This window comes from Triticum aestivum, chromosome 4A (genome assembly GCF_018294505.1).
Source record: "Triticum aestivum cultivar Chinese Spring chromosome 4A, IWGSC CS RefSeq v2.1, whole genome shotgun sequence".
In the NCBI taxonomy this organism is placed as follows: Eukaryota; Viridiplantae; Streptophyta; class Magnoliopsida; order Poales; family Poaceae; genus Triticum; species Triticum aestivum.
The window spans coordinates 52,188,110-52,206,345 of record NC_057803.1 but is presented as its reverse complement, the minus strand read 5'-3'; positions in this window follow the sequence as shown (position 1 = coordinate 52,206,345).

Below are 18,236 nucleotides of genomic sequence, written 5' to 3'. Positions count from 1 at the left end.
AAGAAATTATTAGCTAAGCTGAAAGAAAAGTCTTTGAATGCTAGAATGAAATATGACCCTGCTTTTGCTACTTCACCTATCTTTATTACTAATAAGGATTATGATTTCTCTGTCGATCCTGAGTTAATCACTTTGGTTGAATCTGATCCTTTTTATGGCTATGAATCTGAAACTATTGTGGCACATCTTACTAAATTAAATGATATAGCCACCCTATTTACTAATGATGAGAAAACTCACTATTACTTTATCCTTAAGTTGTTTTCGTTCTCATTAAAGGGTGATGCTAAAACATGGTTTAATTCTCTTGATCCTGGTTGTGTGCGTAGTCCCCAGGATATGATTTATTACATCTCTGCTAAATATTTCCCCGCTCATAAGAAACAAGCTGATTTAAGGGAAATATATAATTTTGTGCAAATTGAAGAAGAGAGTCTCCCACAAGCTTGGGGGAGGCTTCTCCGATTACTTAGTGCTTTGCCTAATCATCCTCTCAAGAAAAATGAAATACTTGATATCTTTTATAATGGACTAACCGATGCTTCGAGAGATTACATGGATAGTTGTGCTGGTTGTGTTTTCAGGGAAGGAACTATTGATCAAGCTGAATTACTATTGAATAATATGTTGACTAATGAAAATAATTGGACACTTCCTGAACCAACTCCTAAGCCAACTCCGAAGAAAAGGGGTATTCTATTTCTTAGTCCTGAAGATATGCAAGAGGCAAAGAAATCTATGAAAGAAAAAGGTATTAAAGCTGAAGATCTTAAGAATTTACCACCTATTGAAGAAATACATGGTCTTAATTTGCCGCCTGTTGAAGAAATACATGGTCTTGATAACCCGAGACAGGTAGTAAATGTAAATTCTTATGCTTGGATGAGTTTGATGACTTTATGGTTAAACAAGAAAACTTCAATGCTTATGTTGGTAGACAATTGAAACACAATGCTGATATGCTTGAACACTTGGGTGATTATATGTCTAATGTTAAAGGTGAACTTAGACTTATTAGTGAACATGCTTCTATGGTCAACACTCAAGTAGAACAAGTACTTAAAGCTCAGAATGATTTTCTCAATGAATTAAATAATAAGAATAATGATAATGTTGTTAGAGTTATGACTAGAGGTGCTAAAATGACTCAGGAACCTTTGTATCATGAGGGCCACCCTAAGAGAATTGAGCAAGATTCTCAGAGAACTACTATAGATACACCTAGTCCTTCTAAGAGGAAGAAAAAGAAAAATGATAGCACTTTGCATGCTTCTAGTGAACCCGTTGTTGACACACTTGAGAATCCCAATGATATTTCTATTTATGATGCTGAAACATAATCTGGTAATGCACATGAACCTAGTGATAATGTTAATGATGATGTTCATGTTGATGCTCAACCTAGCAATAACAATGATGTAGAGATTGAACCTGCTATTGATCTTGATAACCCACAATCAAAGAATGAACGTTATGATAAGAGAGACTTTGTTTCTAGGAAGCACGGTAATAAAGAGAACCATGGGTTCAGAAACCCATGCCTTTTCCTTCTAAACCATCCAAGAAAAAGGATGATGATGATTTTGAGCGATTTGCTGAAATGATTAGACCTATATTTTTGCGTATGCATTTGACTGATATGCTTAAAATGAATCATTATGCTAAGTATATGAAGAAAATTGTTATTAATAAAAGAAAGACACCAGAAGCTGAAATTTCCACTATGCTGGCTAATTATACTTTTAAGGGTGGAATACCAAAGAAACTTGGAGATCCAGGAGTACCAACTATACCATGCTCCATTAAAAGAAACTATGTTAAAACTGCTTTATGTGATCTTGGAGCCGATGTTAGTGTTATGCCTCTCTCTTTATATCGTATACTTGATTTGAATAAGTTGACACCTACTGAAGTATCTTTGCAAATGGTTGACAAATCAACTGTTATACCTATCGGTATTTGTGAGGATGTGCATGTTGTGGTTGCAAACGTTACTATTTTAATGGACTTTGTCATTCTTGATATTCCCGAGGATGATAGTATGTCTATTATTCTTGGAAGACCCTTTTTGAATACTGCAGGGGCTGTCATTGATTGCACCAAAGGAAATGTCACTTTTCATGTTAATGGGAATGAGCATATGGTACACTTTCCAAGGAAACCCTCAAGTCCACGGTATCAATTCTATTGGAAAAAGTTCAACAATCACTATTGGAGGTCTTGAATTTCCTCTTCCTACTGTCAAGAAGAAATATGATATTCTTATTGTTGGGGATATGCATATCCCCGTCGAGGTAACCTAGTGTTATTCGAAAATTCTCCAGTTTCATGTTATTCGAAATGAGTTTGTTAACAAGACCTGATCAACCTTGCTAGTGGATTCCTTTTGATGAGCATGAGATGGATGAATTTAGAAAACACAACCCTCTGTGCCCTCTTTTTACTTTCTGTTATTTATATTAAATAAAGCAAAAATAGTAATTTCTATCAGTTTTCCGTGCAATAAAAAAATACCTCGAAAATAAAAGTTCTCCAAATGCCCTGAAAATTTAATATGTTTTTTTCTGGAATATTTGAGAATATCTTTGGTAACTGCCCAGAGATAGTGGGCTTCGCCACAGTTCTGGGCTTTAGCCGCCGGTTTTCTCCCACTCACCTTTTAACCTCCGCTCTCCCCGTTCCGCTCCGCTCCCCTCTCCATATCGATGCTTCTTCGTTCCCCTCTTCTCGCAGAGAAGTTGCTTCTCCTGTTTCGCTGCGGGAGCGTCGGCCGACGGGTTGAACCCCAGGGGTGGAGGTCTGGGTGCTCTATTTGCTCCTTTTGGTCTGCGATTTACTTCCCTTGCGTCCTCTTATGTACATATTTTCCCTCTATTTCTAAGCTCTTGCTCTATTGCTGTCTCGGGCTGGATTCGCTAGGGTTCCTTTGCTCTTGAATGAGTGGTTGGCGATAGTGATACTTGAGTCCATGGCAGATTTTGTGTTTGCTTGTAAGAGTTTTTCTTTGTATGGCATGCTTCATTTCTGAAATAGGTCAGAGCCCTAATTTTTGTTCATGTGTCTTGCAGATCTGGTTCGGCAGATTTTAGGTCTGTAGATCTCAATGGGTACATCATCCAGTCCGGACAAGTTGAATGCATGTGATTTTCCCTGTAATTTGGATGATGTTTTAACAGATCTAGTTTTTATGTTGTATAGGTGTTGTCGTATCGACTTTATAAGTTGTATGTATTTTGATAGTTGTTAATTTTGCCCTGGACTGTGTTGTGTGTATAGTTTTGGCAGTTGATGTGACCTGCAGACAGTTTGTAGTACTGATCACCATCTGTATTTTGAAGTGTTGTCCTGGCATTTGAATAGGTTGTAGTAGTCAGTGAAGAACTGGTATGATGTTGAAAGAGTTTTCATTCTGAAGTTTGTTGTGCTAGTGGTGGGTTCATATTGTTTTATTGGGTGCACTTGTAGTGTTCATATAGTTGAACTGATTGCTTGTTCATGTACTTTTTTGCTAATTATGATGTTGTTGTAGATGTTGGAGTGTCGGTGCCTCCTGATTCTGAAAAATTAGAACGCTTTTAAGATCTTGTGAATGTTATTTTTGAGACACCAAATCCGCTAGACGAACTTGCGGATGTTGTTGGTGTTTCCCTTATATTTTCTCTTTTTGATCAGCCTTGAATACATAAATATGCTTAGCTACATTAGTTGTTCATTTTGTTTTGTGTCTGATGCTATGCGCTTTATTTATATTGTCTCTACAATGTTAATTATGTTTTGATTTTATATGTGTGTGCTTATGTTTTTTGGTTTATGCAGTTAATGACAGCCACGGTGCTCCTGAGGACATTGCTGATGTAGTCAAAGATATTAATGATGGAATGTATTCTCTTAATGTTGATGATGTTGATGGCAGCTTGCAGTTTTCTGTTACTCAGTCACAGAGTGTTGATTGCACTGAGCCTGTTACTCAGGCTGAGGATGTTCGTATGCACTTACAACTCGAGGATGAAAGGATAAGAAAGAAGAAGTGTGATTTCGAAAGGAGAAAGGAGTTGGAACGGCGTCAAAAGGCTGCCTGTGTTCAACAAAGTGATCGGGATGTTGCTCAAGCTCCTGAAGGTGTACGTGATGAAGGTGGTGATGCAGCCTTTCAGCTGTTGATGTTGGATCTCATTTAAGTGACATGCCTGTGAAGACAAACCCGATGCAAACTCGTTTGATGCAAGTGTTTACTCGTGATGCAGTTAAGGAGAAGAAAGTTCTTTTGAATAGGAAGATGTTAGATCAAAATCCTAATGGCACACAGAGGCATAGCCCACGTGTGAAAGCTAGTTCCCAACCTCGTAATAGCAAAGCTGATGGGGATAGTGTTGTTGTGAAGATTGGTCCAAGCAAACTTGGTGGCTCCCCTGTCCGTCGTAGTCCACGGGTTTTGACAAATAAGAAGCCTTCTTCACCTCCTCTTCTAGAGCGCTCTTTGTTGAAAGAAAGTAATAAGCGTAAAGTTCATCCTGCGAAGGTGACCAAAGGTGTGAAGAAGCATGCTTGTGTCGAAGCTGAAGATGTTGTATCTGAAGAAGATGATATCGAAGTTGATTCTGAAGATGAATTTGTAGTGGTACGTGTTTTGTACTGTATGTGACTAACTAGTTGTACTTGCAATGATTTAATTGTGTCTGGGCTGGTATGCTGGCCAGGCGAGGCTGGTCATTGTTTGCATCAATCGAGGATGGTACTGATGTTGTTTCAAGGGTTGAACTTGTGCAATCTTTTCTTTTTTCTACTTGCCTTCATATGCTTGTTTTGTTTTCTATATTCATTTATTTAGTGTGTGTCTTCTTTATTTTCAATTACAGCCTGTTAGCGTTATGAGTCCGGTCAAGCCAGTGGGAGGCAAGGCCGAAAAAGTTGCCTTGGATGAAGCTAACCAATGGAAATTGAACTTGATTGTGCGATGTTCGTTGGAAGAGGTTGAAGCTTGTGCTAAATTGCTTGAGAGTCGGCATGTGGCTAGGGTTCGTGCAGCTGGTTTCGGTTCTATCTTCAATTGGAGGGTGAAGTCTGACATTTCCCGCCCTCTGATGGGAGTTTTGTACCTGAGGATAGATCCTGATACGATGACTCTTGACATGGGTGAGGCTAATAAGAAGCTTTGCATCATTAGCGATGGTATATAGCAATTATTTGGGTTCCCTCATGGTGGTCGTTCTCTGCCAAGGCCGTCAGAGGATGGATATGACGACACTCCGATGAAGTCAAGATCGGAGCTTGACATTAGCAGGAACAAAGATATCAAGACAAAGTATTTTAGGGATAAGCTCAAGGTGCTCGTCAAGGATCCTAGCAAAGATGACCTTGCTCTGAAAGTGTTCTTCATTATTGTCTTTATTAAGGTTGTGTTGCCTGGTGCCGCACCGCGTGTTTCTAGAGAGGCAGCAATGTTTGAGGGTCTCGTCTTTGAGGACATGGCTAATATGGATTATTGTCAGCTGATGGTTGATGTGCTTAGAAGGGCTGTTGTCATGTACCAAGATGGTGTTACCATGGGGAAGGCAATCACAGGCTGTGCTATAGGGCCTGTACTAATGTACCTTGACTGCCTTATCCGTGGCAAGACTGCGGAGCCTGACATGCGAGTCCCCTACATATGTTTCATGGATCATGTCAAGCTTTCTGATCTAGTTGATGCAGATTTGATAAAAAAGGCAATGCAGATCCAAAGACTTGGGTGTTTGGGAAGCTTTCGGTGAGTTTTATTTCTTTCGTGTCTTGTAGACCATTTTTTTATTTAGGTATAGCTATTTTTGCTGGAGTGAACATGTGTCCCGCAGATTTACCTGTTTAGATTTTCTCATTTCTTAAGTTTTGTGAGGTTTAGGTATGATTTTTAGTACTGTTGTTTCATGTGTGGTTGAACTAAATATCTTTGTTCAACTGCCCTGTCGGTAAATACTAACAAATTGGCACTAACAGTTAAAGATTGATAGTGCAGTTGATTTAAATCTGTTAATGTCATGTTTTATTTTTCCCTGTGTGTTGCATTGATTAATTAACTCTTTTTCCTCTTGTTTGTAGTGGAAAACTCAAGAGGAGGTTGTTTTTTCCGAGTGTATAAACAACCAGTCCTGGAGATGCCGTCGTCTCAGGTTCCCGAGTTTTCATCTCTCCACGATGAGTTGAGAGATGGTCGTGGTGTTGAGGGTGCTGGTTATGTTCCCCCTGGCCCTAGTAATGCTAGTACTTCACAGAGGCAGGGTTTTGGTATTAATGTTGTTGTTTCTGCGTTGGAGCGCGCTGAGCATATTTTAAGTAATGTGTGTTCTGACCTGCAAAAGGTCCCAACGACAGTTGAGCGTTTGAGCTGTATCAATGGTATCCTTCCTGAAGGTCATCAATTTAACGCTGACGAAGCAGTGGACTATATTGAGATGGACAAAAATTTTATTGGTGATATGCGTGACGGTGCTGCTGATCTAGTTCAGAGCTCGGTTCGTCTGTTGAACAACATGAAGCGTTTCAAAACTATGCAGGACTCTCGCTGCAAGCCATATGAAGAAAGTGTAGATGTTGTTATCAGGCAGATTGAGCAGGATGAGGCTGCTGCCACTGACAGCAGGGCTGGTGATGGCACCGAGGCTAATGCTTCTGATCACGAAACGAATGATGTTGGCTTGGAGCGCCCTGTTGTTGATGTGAGTCAGTCCTCGGTGTTTGCAATTTGTTCTATGTTGTTCTTGTAGCGACACGACCTCAAACGGTCAAGTCTCTGTGCTTCAGTGTCATCCTTGGATCGGTAATGCTGACACACATAGTACTCGAAGGATTTATAACAGAGTAGCAATCACACACTTATTACATCGAATGTCTCAAAAGAGAACTTATTACAGTAAATATGGCTTAAGGCCATCTAATACAATAACAACGGAAGGCTTCGAAGATAAAGTGAGTCCATCAACTCCAACGGCATAGCTGAGCTGCACGGCAACGACCTAACGAACATTACTCCTCGTCTGAAAAGTCTGCAACATAATACGTTGCATCCTAAAACGGGTCAGCACATGGAATATGCTGGCAATATAACATGGTAGAGCAAGAACAGAATAATGCTATCACTATATGCATATTTGGCTGGTGGAAAGCTCTACGGTTATAGTTTTTACGAAAAGCCAATTTTTCCCTACAACAAAGGAATAGATTTTATTTAACTATCATGGTAGTTTAAACAACATTGAGAAGGTTCCTCCAACTCAATCCCAATTAAAAAGTAATTATCAGCCCAACAATATTAATTTAGAGTGATGAGATACATATGATAATCCAAGTACTAGATACTCAATATGTCCATAACTGGGGACACGACTAACCATGATTAGATTATACACTCTATAGAGGTTTGCACACTTTTCCCCACAAGACTCGATCTCCTCCGTTGGATTTATCGCACTATAGGGTGTTAGAGAAATGGATGAAGGAGACACAGTCTTTCAGAAGCATTAACTCTCTACTCCGGATAGACTATACCACCTACAACCCACTACTTGCTAGTCTACCTCTTCAAGAGCTTCACGCAACTTACTCAACTATGCTAGATCCCATAATAGCTTGTGGCTACACACGGAAGTTTCTAGCATGAAATATCTCAGTTCCCTTTGAGCCTGGGTGGCGGCCCGTAGGATTATCACACGGGTACTCCGGGATATCCTAGGACAACACTGGATTCTGTAGGTGCCCGACAAGCAATACACCTAGATGTGTATTAAAGTTGCCACCTTAAGTTGAACCATTAATTAACAATCTCACATCTGTCATGGTTTCACTCAAACCTAATCCACGTCTACAAGCATAACATGACAATATAAGCAATACGTAGAAGTAACTCCCAAGGGTTTGATAATAACATGGCAATAGGTTCTACCTCATCAACTACTTCCCAATCCCACATGTTATCAAGTCCAAACCATGCAATGTGTGAGGGTTGAAACTAATGCATAAAAACTGGATGATAAAGGGATATGATCAAAGTGTTACTTGCCTTACTGATGATCTGCAAAACCTAGAGACTCATAGTAGCACGCTTCGCACTCTGGGTGTTCTATCGCAAACAAACAATAGCATACATAAGCAATCAAGCAAAGAAGCACGAGTAAAACTCAAATAAGAAGATCTAACCAGAAAGTTCAACTTAAGAACTCCGGTTTGCAAAAAGAATCAAATCAAACGGAGCAACAAAACTCAAACTGCAAAAGAAACAAGATCCGATTACTAATCTGGACTAAAGTAAAATTTTACAGTACCAAAATCTTATTCAAGTTGATTAAATAGAAAGAGGGTTCGAGACGAAGATCTAGGTGCTTGAATCGCCTGATTCAGATAAACGAGCAAAAAGATAAACTAAAACGAGAATCGGATCAGAAATCGCGTTCGGAAATAATCGCGGAAAATCCGAGAAAAAGAAAAACTGACGAACAGGCTAACGAACGAACGTTCGTTGTCTGCGGCTAACGAGTGAACACCGTTAATTAAAACGAATGTACAGACGAGCGTCTGCTAAGAAATTAAACCGAGAAAACCGGTGAACCGATCTATTCTAAAAACAAGCCTAGGGTTTTATAAGAAAGACCGACGGTTTTTACCTAAACCAAAAAAAAAACGAACGACAAGATCGGATCGGACGGCGGCGGCTCCGGCGGCGCGGCATGGGCTTGCGAGGCGGCGGCGATGGTGGGCGGTGCAGCGCGGCGGCGGGGAGGTGCGACGGCGGCGCTGCGGGCGGCGAGGCGAGGCGTGGTAGGCGGCGGCGGGGTATTTAAGAGGGGGGCTGCGGGGCGGCTTGGGGAAGGGGCAAGGCGGCGGCGGGGACGAAGTCCTGGTCGGACTCGGCGACGGCGGCGTGGTGGTTGTGGTCTCCTGGAGGGAGATGGCGGCGCGGGACAGTTGGGCCGGCCTGGCTCGGTTGGGCTTCGGCCCAGCCGGGCGCAGAAGAATTTTTTTAAAACGTGCCGTCGAAAAAAAGTCCTAGAAAAATAAATAAAAATCTAAAAATGCCAAAACAAATTGTCACCATCTAAATAAAATATATAGAACAAGATGAACATTTTCTTGTCCCTAAAATGCAATTTTGAAAATGTGCAATTTTTCTAATGCAAATAAAATAGCAATAAAATCCGAATAAAATCAAATATTTGATTTTAATATTTTTCCTCAAATATTTCATTTATTTTGGAGAAGTCATATTATCACCTCTCATATATTTTTACATGAAATATTTTCGGAGACAAAAACAATTAAAACCAAAAATCCTCGTTTCAATATTTTATAAAAATCAAATATGAAAACAGTGAAATTCCCAACTCTCACCGAGGGTCCTTGAGTTTTCTTAGAATTTTGAGGATCGTGAAACGAAATGCAACAAAATATGATATGCAAGGATGACCTAATGTATAACATTCCAAATTGAAAATTTGGGATGTTACAGTTCTCCTGTCAGTATTGTAGTTGAACTTTCTCATCTTCATTTGTTTATTAATTTTTCTTCCATGCAGATTGAGCAGGATGAGGCTTCTGCCACCGACAGCAGGGCTGATGATGGTATTGAGGCTAATGTTTCTGATCACCATACGAATGATGTTAGCTTGGAGCACCCTGTTGTTGATGTGAGTCTGTCCTCGGTAGTTGTATGTTTTTACTATGTTGTTCTGCTGTCAGGATTGTAGTTGAACTTCCTCATCTTCATCTATTTACTAATTTTTCTTTTCATGCAGGAGACCAGTCATAATGTTGAGGCTGCTGTTCACGGTGGAGTTAATGATGCATCTACTGATAAGTGTAAGGTTATTTTTATTTTTATTGTGTTTAATCATATTTTCTTGAATTTTCATGCGCACCAATGTGTCTTGCTTGTTCATTTTTCTACACCACACCGTTAAGAGTTTGCAGGTGGTACCTACCTTTTTTTGTTATTGTGGTTTAATTCCTCGTGTTTATTGTTGCTAATAATAGCATTGTTTTTTTGCTTCATTACATATGAAATCAGGGTCCTGTTGTTGGCAACGAGCCTTGTTCGCCCGTTGGTGATGTTGCTTTGAATGTTAGTAGCAGCAAGATCGATGATGTTGCTGTGAATGCTTCTAAGGTTTGTTTTTCCGTGCAACTCTTGCTAGCTTATTTTTGATTGTTAGTTTTGCTCATATTATTCACTTTTTCTGAATTTTTATTTCTTTAGATGACTGATGTTGAGCGTGAGGCTGTCGTTAGTGGTGGAGATGATGCTCGTGGTTTTCCATTGAGTAGTGGGCGCGAAGTTGGTACCAAAGTTGCTGATGAGGATGTTGGTGTTGCTAGCATACTTGATGCCAAATCGTCTGGTGTTGGTATTGTTGGGAATGAAAATGTTTCTGATTGTGAAGATTTCCCGCCGGGGAATTTCCCGCCTGGAGGTCTTGATTACGGTGATGCATTGCAAGATGCCTCTAGCATGGAGGAGGTGCCATCCGAGGATGATGATTTACTTCTGTCGATTTCTTCTGGCCCCTTGACGCAAGAGGTGCTCGTGTCGTCCCAGGAATTTTTTTCTACAGACCTTGAAAGTGCAGCGATATTGGTGTCCTCTCAAGATCTCCCATCGTCAAACCCTGAAACTGGAGGCATATTGGTCTCATCACAGGAACTACCATCGTCGTCAAATGCTGATAGTGAAGGTAAGGACTTGTAAATGAGGTGTACTTCTCAATTTTGGCATTTTGGACATGTTCACTTGTAGTGCTTGAACTTATTGTTTTTCTTCTTTTTGTGCAAGTAGAAAGTGGTAATGTTGTTAAGGTTGATATGTTTTTCTTCACTTTACGAGGTTGCGCACGAACCATGCGAAACGGTTAGTTTGGGATTTTGCCCGTACCACTTTTGTCTCGTTTTCTTTCTCTCATATGATTATTTTTGTTATTGCAGTAGTTTTAATTCATGTAATCTTTTGTGTTTTCCTAGTGACAAGACGATGTTTCAAAATATAGAATGTGATGCCAGTGTTGGTTCTATTGCTAAAGCACTTGTCCCCACTGGCATGCTCAACTCAGACAGTGCTGACATTGTTTTATATGCTCTACGTCAGAAGTACCGAGACACTGACAAGTTGATAGTTCCCAGATGCGTGACGGTGAGTATTTTGCTTTGTAGATAGGATGATAACTTGTTGTGCCAATTTTCTAAGTGTTGTTGTTCTTTTTGTACAACAGACCAAGATCTGTGATGGAAATATTGACCCCAATGTGCTAAATTGGTTCACGAGATCGGGTGCTGATGGTTTTGACCAAGTAGGTGAACTTGAACTTTTCGTACTGATGAACTAGAACTGTCATGTTTTCTTGCAAGTTTGGGAGGTGGGGGAATGAACTTGAGCAGCCTGCTTTTACCCCTGCACTTATGAATGATGTGTGTTGATACGTCTTTGTCGTATCTATAATTTTTGATTGTTCCATCCCAATATTATTCAACTTCCATATACTTTTGCCAAATTTTTATACTATTTTTGGGACTAACATATTGATCCAGTGCCCAGTGCCAGTTCCTATTTGTTGCATGTTTTTTGTTTCGCAGAATATGCATATCAAACGAAGTCCGAACAGAATAAAAACTTACAGAGATTTTTTTTGGTATATATATGATTTTTGGGAAGAAAAATCCATGCGAGACGATGCTCGAGGGGCCCACGAGGTAGGGGGCGCGCCCCTGACCCTCGTGGCCACCCCGTAAGTCGATTGATGCCCTTCTTTCGCCGCAAGAAATCTAATTTCTGGATAGAGACCGTGTCAAAATTTCAGCCCAATCGGAGTTACGGATCTCCAGGAATATAAGAAACGGTGAAAGGGAAGAATCTGAGAACGCAGAATAAGAGAGAGACAGAGAGACAGATCCAATCTCGGAGGGGCTCTCGCCGCTCCCATGCCATGGAAGCCAAGGACCAGAGGCGAAACCCTTCTCCCATCTAGGGAGGAGGCCAAGGAAGAAGAATACTAAGGGGCCCCCTCTCCCCTTCTCTTCCGTTGGCACCGGAACGCTGCCGTGGCCATCATCATCATCACCGCGATCTACTCCAACACCTCTGCCATCTTCACCAACATATCCATCACCTTCGCCCCTCTATCTACAGCGGTCCACTCTCCCGCAACCCGTTGTACCCTCTACTTGAACATGGTGCTTTATGCTTCATATTATTATCCAATGATGTGTTGCCATCCTATGATGTTTGAGTAGATTTTCATTGTCCTATCAGTGGTTGATAAATTGCTATGATTGATTTAATTTTCTTGTGGTTATGTTGCTGTCCTTTGGTGCCCATCATATGATTGCGCGCGTGGATGACACCCTAGGGTTAGTTGTATGTTGATAAGGCTATGTATTGGAGGGAAAGAGTGACAGAAGCTTCAACCTAGCATAGAAATTGATGCATACGGGATTGAAGGGGGACCAATATATCTTAATGCTATGGTTGGGTTTTACCTTAATGAACATTAGTAGTTGCAGATTCTTGCTAATAGTTCCAATCATAAGTGTATATAATTCCAAGTCAGGGATGACATGCTAGAAGTGGCCTCTCCCACATAATACTTGCTATCAGTCTAGTAAAGTAGTCAATTGCTTAGGGGCAATTTCGCAACTCCTACCACCACTTTTACACACTTGATATATTTACTTTATTGTTTCTTTATCTAAACAGCCCCTACTTTTTATTTATGTACTCTTTATTATCTTGCAAACCTATCCAACAACACCTACAAAGTACTTCTAGTTTCATACTTGTTCCAGGTAAAGCGAACGTCAAGCATGCGTAGAGTTGTATCGGTGGTCGATAGAACTTGAGGGAATATTTATTCTACCTTTAGCTCCTCGTTGGGTTCGACACTCTTACTTATCGAAAACTGTTGCGATCCACTATACTTGTGGGTTATCAAGACCTTTTTTTGGCGCCATTGCCGGGGAGCAATAGCATGGGGTGAATATTCTCGTGTTTGCTTGTTTGCTTTATCACTAAGTAATTTTTATTTGTTGTTCTTAGTTGTTCTCTATCTTTATTTATGGATATGGAACACGAAATACCAAAAAAATTAGGTGTACTTGCTACTCATGGAGATGGGGAACCTCCAAAAACCCTCGATGCTGGTTATGTGAAAAACATTATGTACTACTTTAATAATCCTAAGAAAACCCCATTCAGTTATGTAATGGGAGTAACGTTGGATCAACGTGAATACTTTAGGGATTACCGCTTGACACAAAAAGGGAAACTATTATGGGATCAAATTCATATATTGAATTGGTATGCTAGGCAACTATGCTTGAGATATGATTATACTTGTTGCTCTAGGATGAAGGCTCCACACCTTCCCTTTTTATGCAAATTAAATGATAATAAGAACTTAGCTTCTTATGCTAATGGTATATATGATTACTATGATGTGGAACAAATAGAAGAATTTGTTGCTTTTATGGGTGCTTATGAAATTGAATCTATGTTTAAAGAGTTTTAAGATTTTGATGATTCGGTTTATAGACCTGAAAATTTAGCTATCCTTAAATATTGCTATGAGAATTACGAATACAATTACGAAATTAATGCGCTTATTGAGAAAGTCTCCGCTGTCCAAGAAGAGACTAATATTTTGCAGGAATCTATGGAAGAAGAAGAAGTTGATGAAATTGTGAGCTCATTGGATGAAAAAGATGAGGAAGAGAGCAAAGAACAAAAGGAGGAAGAGCGAATTGATCACCCGTGCCCACCTTCTAATGAGAGTAACTCCTCAACTCATACATTGTTTAATTCCCCTTCATGCTTACCGAAGGATGAATGCTATGATAATTGCTATGATCCTGTTGATTCTTTTGAAATATCCCTTTTTGCTGATGCTTGCTATGCTTGTGGCCAAGATGCCAATATGAATTATGCTTATGGAGATGAACTTGCTATAGTTCCTTATGTTAAACATGAAATTTTTGCTATTGCACCCACACATAATAGTCCTATTATCTTTTTGAATTCTCCCTACTACACTATATCGAAGAAGCTTGTGCTTATTAAGGATTATATTCATGGGTTGCGTTTTACTACTACACATGATGATTTTATAGATATAATACGCATGTGCTTGCTGCTCCTACTTGCAATTATTATGAGAGAGGAACTACTTCTCCGCCTCATTATGTTTCCAATACAACAAAATTGCAAGAAACTATTTATACTATGCATTAGCCTTTACTATGTGTGCATGAATTGTTATTTTATGACATGCCGATGCATAGCAAGAGAGTTAGACTTCGTCATTACATGATATATGTTACCTTGTGCTCACCACTAAATTACAAATCATTGTTAATTAAAATTGGCTTTGATATACCTTGGGATCCGGGTGGATCCATTACTTGAGCACTATATGCCTAGCTTAATGGCTTTAAAGAAAGCGCTGCCAGGGAGACAACCTGGAAGTTTTAGAGAGTCATTTATTTCTGTTGAGTGCTTTCATATAGTTTAAAAACAACAAAAATAAAGAGGGGAACCCTAAACTTTTTCAAAAAGGAAAGTGAAAGTGAGAGAGACAAGCATTGTTGAAGTGGGAGCTAGCCTTGAACGTTGTTCATGCTCACTGAAACTTCGTGAATCTTTATTACAGAAACTTCTCAACAAAAATAATTATCCCCTTGTACAATTCCATTGTATTATGAAAATAATGTGCCAAGGTTTGCCTTTAGGATGTTTACATTTGCTTGATGGTTTGTACGGCGCATGACAGAAACTATGGCTGTAGTGCGCGATTTTATATTTTTAGCTGGAACTTCAAATGGTTCTGATTCTTTTTGCACTGTATTCCTATACAAATTTTTATTTTTCCTAATTTTGGTAGAATTTTTCAAGCATCAGAAGTACGGTGAATGTTCAGATTATTACACACTATTCTGTTTTAGACAGATTCTGTTTTTGATGCATAGTTTGCTTGTTTTGATGAAACTATCGAATTATATTTGTGGATTAAGCCATGAAAAAGTTATATTACAGTAGACACAATGCAAAAAAAATATGAATTGGTTTGCAACAGTACTTAGAGTAGTGATTTTCTTTATTATACTAATGGATCTTACCGAGTTTTCTGTTGAAGTTTTGTGTGGATGAAGTGTTCGATGATTTAGAAGGTCTCGATGTGAGAAGAAGGACGAGAGGCAAGAGCTCAAGCTTGGGGATGCCCAAGGCACCCCAAGTAAATATTCAAGGAGACTCAAATGTCTAAGCTTGGGGATGCCCCGGAAGGCATCCCCTCTTTCTTCAACAAAAATCGGTATGTTTTCGGATTCATTTCGTTCATGTGATATGTGCAATCTTGGAGCGTCTTTTGCATTTAGTTTTCATTTTCCTTTTATGCATCATGCTGGTATGAGATAGTCCTTGGTTGATTTATAGAATGCTCTATGCACTTCACTTATATTTTTTGAGTATGTCTTTATAGAATGCTTCATGTGCTTCACTTATATCATTTGAAGTTTGGATTGCCTGTTTCTCTTTACATAGAAAACCATCATTTCTAGAATGCTCTTTTGCTTCACTTATATTTGTTAGAGCACGGGAATATCTTTTGTATAAATAATTAAACTCTCTTGCTTCACTTATATCTATTTAGAGAGATGACAGGAACTAGTCATTCACATGGTTAGTCATAAATCCTACATAAAACTTGTAGATCACTGAATATGATATGTTTGATTCCTTGCAATAGTTTTGTGATATAAAGATGGTGATATTAGAGTCATGCTAGTGGGTAGTTGTGGATTAGTAGAAATACTTGTGTTGAGGTTTGTGATTCCCATAGCATGCACGTATGGTGAACCGTTATGTAATGAAGTCGGAGCATGAGGTATTTATTGATTGTCTTCCTTATGAGTGGCGGTCGGGGACGAGCGATGGTCTTTTCCTACCAATCTATCCCCCTAGGAGCATGCGCGTAGTACTTTGTTTCGATGACTAATAGATTTTTGCAATAAGTATGTGAGTTCTTTATGCCTAATGTTGAGTCCATGGATTATACGCACTCTAACCCTTCCACCATTGCTAGCCTCTCTAGTACCGCGCAACTTTCACCGGTACCATAAACCCACCATATACCTTCCTCAAAACAGACACCATAACTACCTATCATGGCATTTCCATAGCCATTCCAAGATATATGGCCATGCAAGTTCCATCATCATCATACACATGACTTGAGCATTCATTGTCATATTGCTTTACATGATCGTAAGATAGCTAGCATGATGTTTTCATGGCTTGTCCGTTTTTTGATGTCATTGCTACGCTAGATCATTGCACATCCCGATACACCGCCGGAGGCATTCATATAGAGTCATATTTTTGTTCTAGTATCGAGTTGTAATATTGAGTTGTAAGTAAATAAAAGTGTGATGATCATCATTATTAGAGCATAGCCCCAGTGAGGAAATGATGATGGAGACTATGATTCCCCCATGAGTCGGGATGAGACTCTGGACTTTACAAAAAAATAAAAGAGGCCAAAGAAGCCCAAATAAAAAAAGAGGCCAAAGAAGCCCACCAAAAAAATAAAATAAATAAAAAAATGAGAGAAAAAGAGAGAAGGGGCAGTGCTACTATCCTTTTTCCACACTTGTGCTTAGTAGCACCATGTTCTTCATATAGAGAGTCTCTTGAGTTATCACTTTCATATACTAGTGGGAATTTTCATTATAGAACTTGGCTTGTATATTCCGGTGATGGGCTTCCTCAAATGCCCGAGGTCTTCATGAGCAAGCAAGTTGGATGCACACCCACTTAGTTTCAGTTGGAGCTTTCATACACTTATAGCTCTAGTGCATCCGTTGCATGGCAATCCCTACTCACTCACATTGATATCTATTGATGGGCATCTCCATAGCCCGCTGATACGCCTAGTTGATGTGAGACTATCTTCTCCTTTTTGTCTTCTCCACCATCATATTCTATTCCACCTATAGTGCTATGTCCATGGCTCACGCTCATGTATTGTGTGAAAGTTGAAAAGGTTTGAGAACATCAAAAGTATGAAACAATTGCTTGGCTTGTCATCGGGGTTGTGAATGATGTGAATATTTTGTGTGGTGAATATGGAGCATAGCCAGACTATATGATTTTGTAGGGATAACTTTCTTTGGGCATGTTATTTTGAAAAGACATGATTGCTTTATTAGTAGGCTTGAAGTATTATTGTTTTTATGTCAAATGATAGACTATTGCTTTGAATCACTTGTATCTTAATATTCATGCCATGATTAGATATGTGATCAAGATTATGCTAGGTAGCATTCCACATCAAAAATTATCTTTTTTATCATTTACCTACTCGAGGACGAGCAGGAATTAAGCTTGGGGATGCTAATACGTCTCCATCGTATCTATAATTTTTTATTGTTCCATGCCAATATTATTCAACTTTCATATACTTTTTGCAACTTTTTATACTATTTTTGGGACTAACATATTGATCCAGTGCCCAGTGCCAGTTCCTGTTTGTTGCATGTTTTTTGTTTCGCAGAATATCCATATCAAACGAAGTCCAAATGGAATAAAAACCGACAGAGATTTTTTGGAATATATATGATTTTTGGGAAGAAAAATCCACGCGCGACGATGCTCGAGGGGCACATGAGGTAGGGGATGCGCCCTAGGGAGGAAGGCGTGCCCCTGACCCTCGTGGCCACCCCGTAAGTCGGTTGATGCCCTTCTTCCCGGCAAGAAAGCTAATTTTCGGATAGAGATCATGTCAAAATTTCATCCCAATCGGAGTTACGGATCTTTGGGAATATAAGAAACGGTGAAAGGGAAGAATCTGAGAACGCAGAAACAGAGAGAGACAGAGAGACAGATCCAATCTCGGAGGGGCTCTCGCCCCTCCCATGCCATGTAGGCCAAGAACCAGAGGGGAAACCCTTCTCCCATCTAGGGAGGAGGCCAAGGAAGAAGAAGACGAAGGGGGCCCCTCTCCCCTTCTCTTCTGGTGGCGCCGGAACACTGCCGTGGCCATCATCATCATCACCGCGATCTACTCCAACACCTCCGCCATCTTCACCAACATCTCCATCACCTTCCCCCCTATATCTACAGTGGTCCACTCTCCCGCAACCCGCTGTACCCTCTACTTGAACATGGTGCTTTATGCTTCATATTATTATCCAATGATGTGTTTCCATCCTATGATGTTTGAGTAGATTTT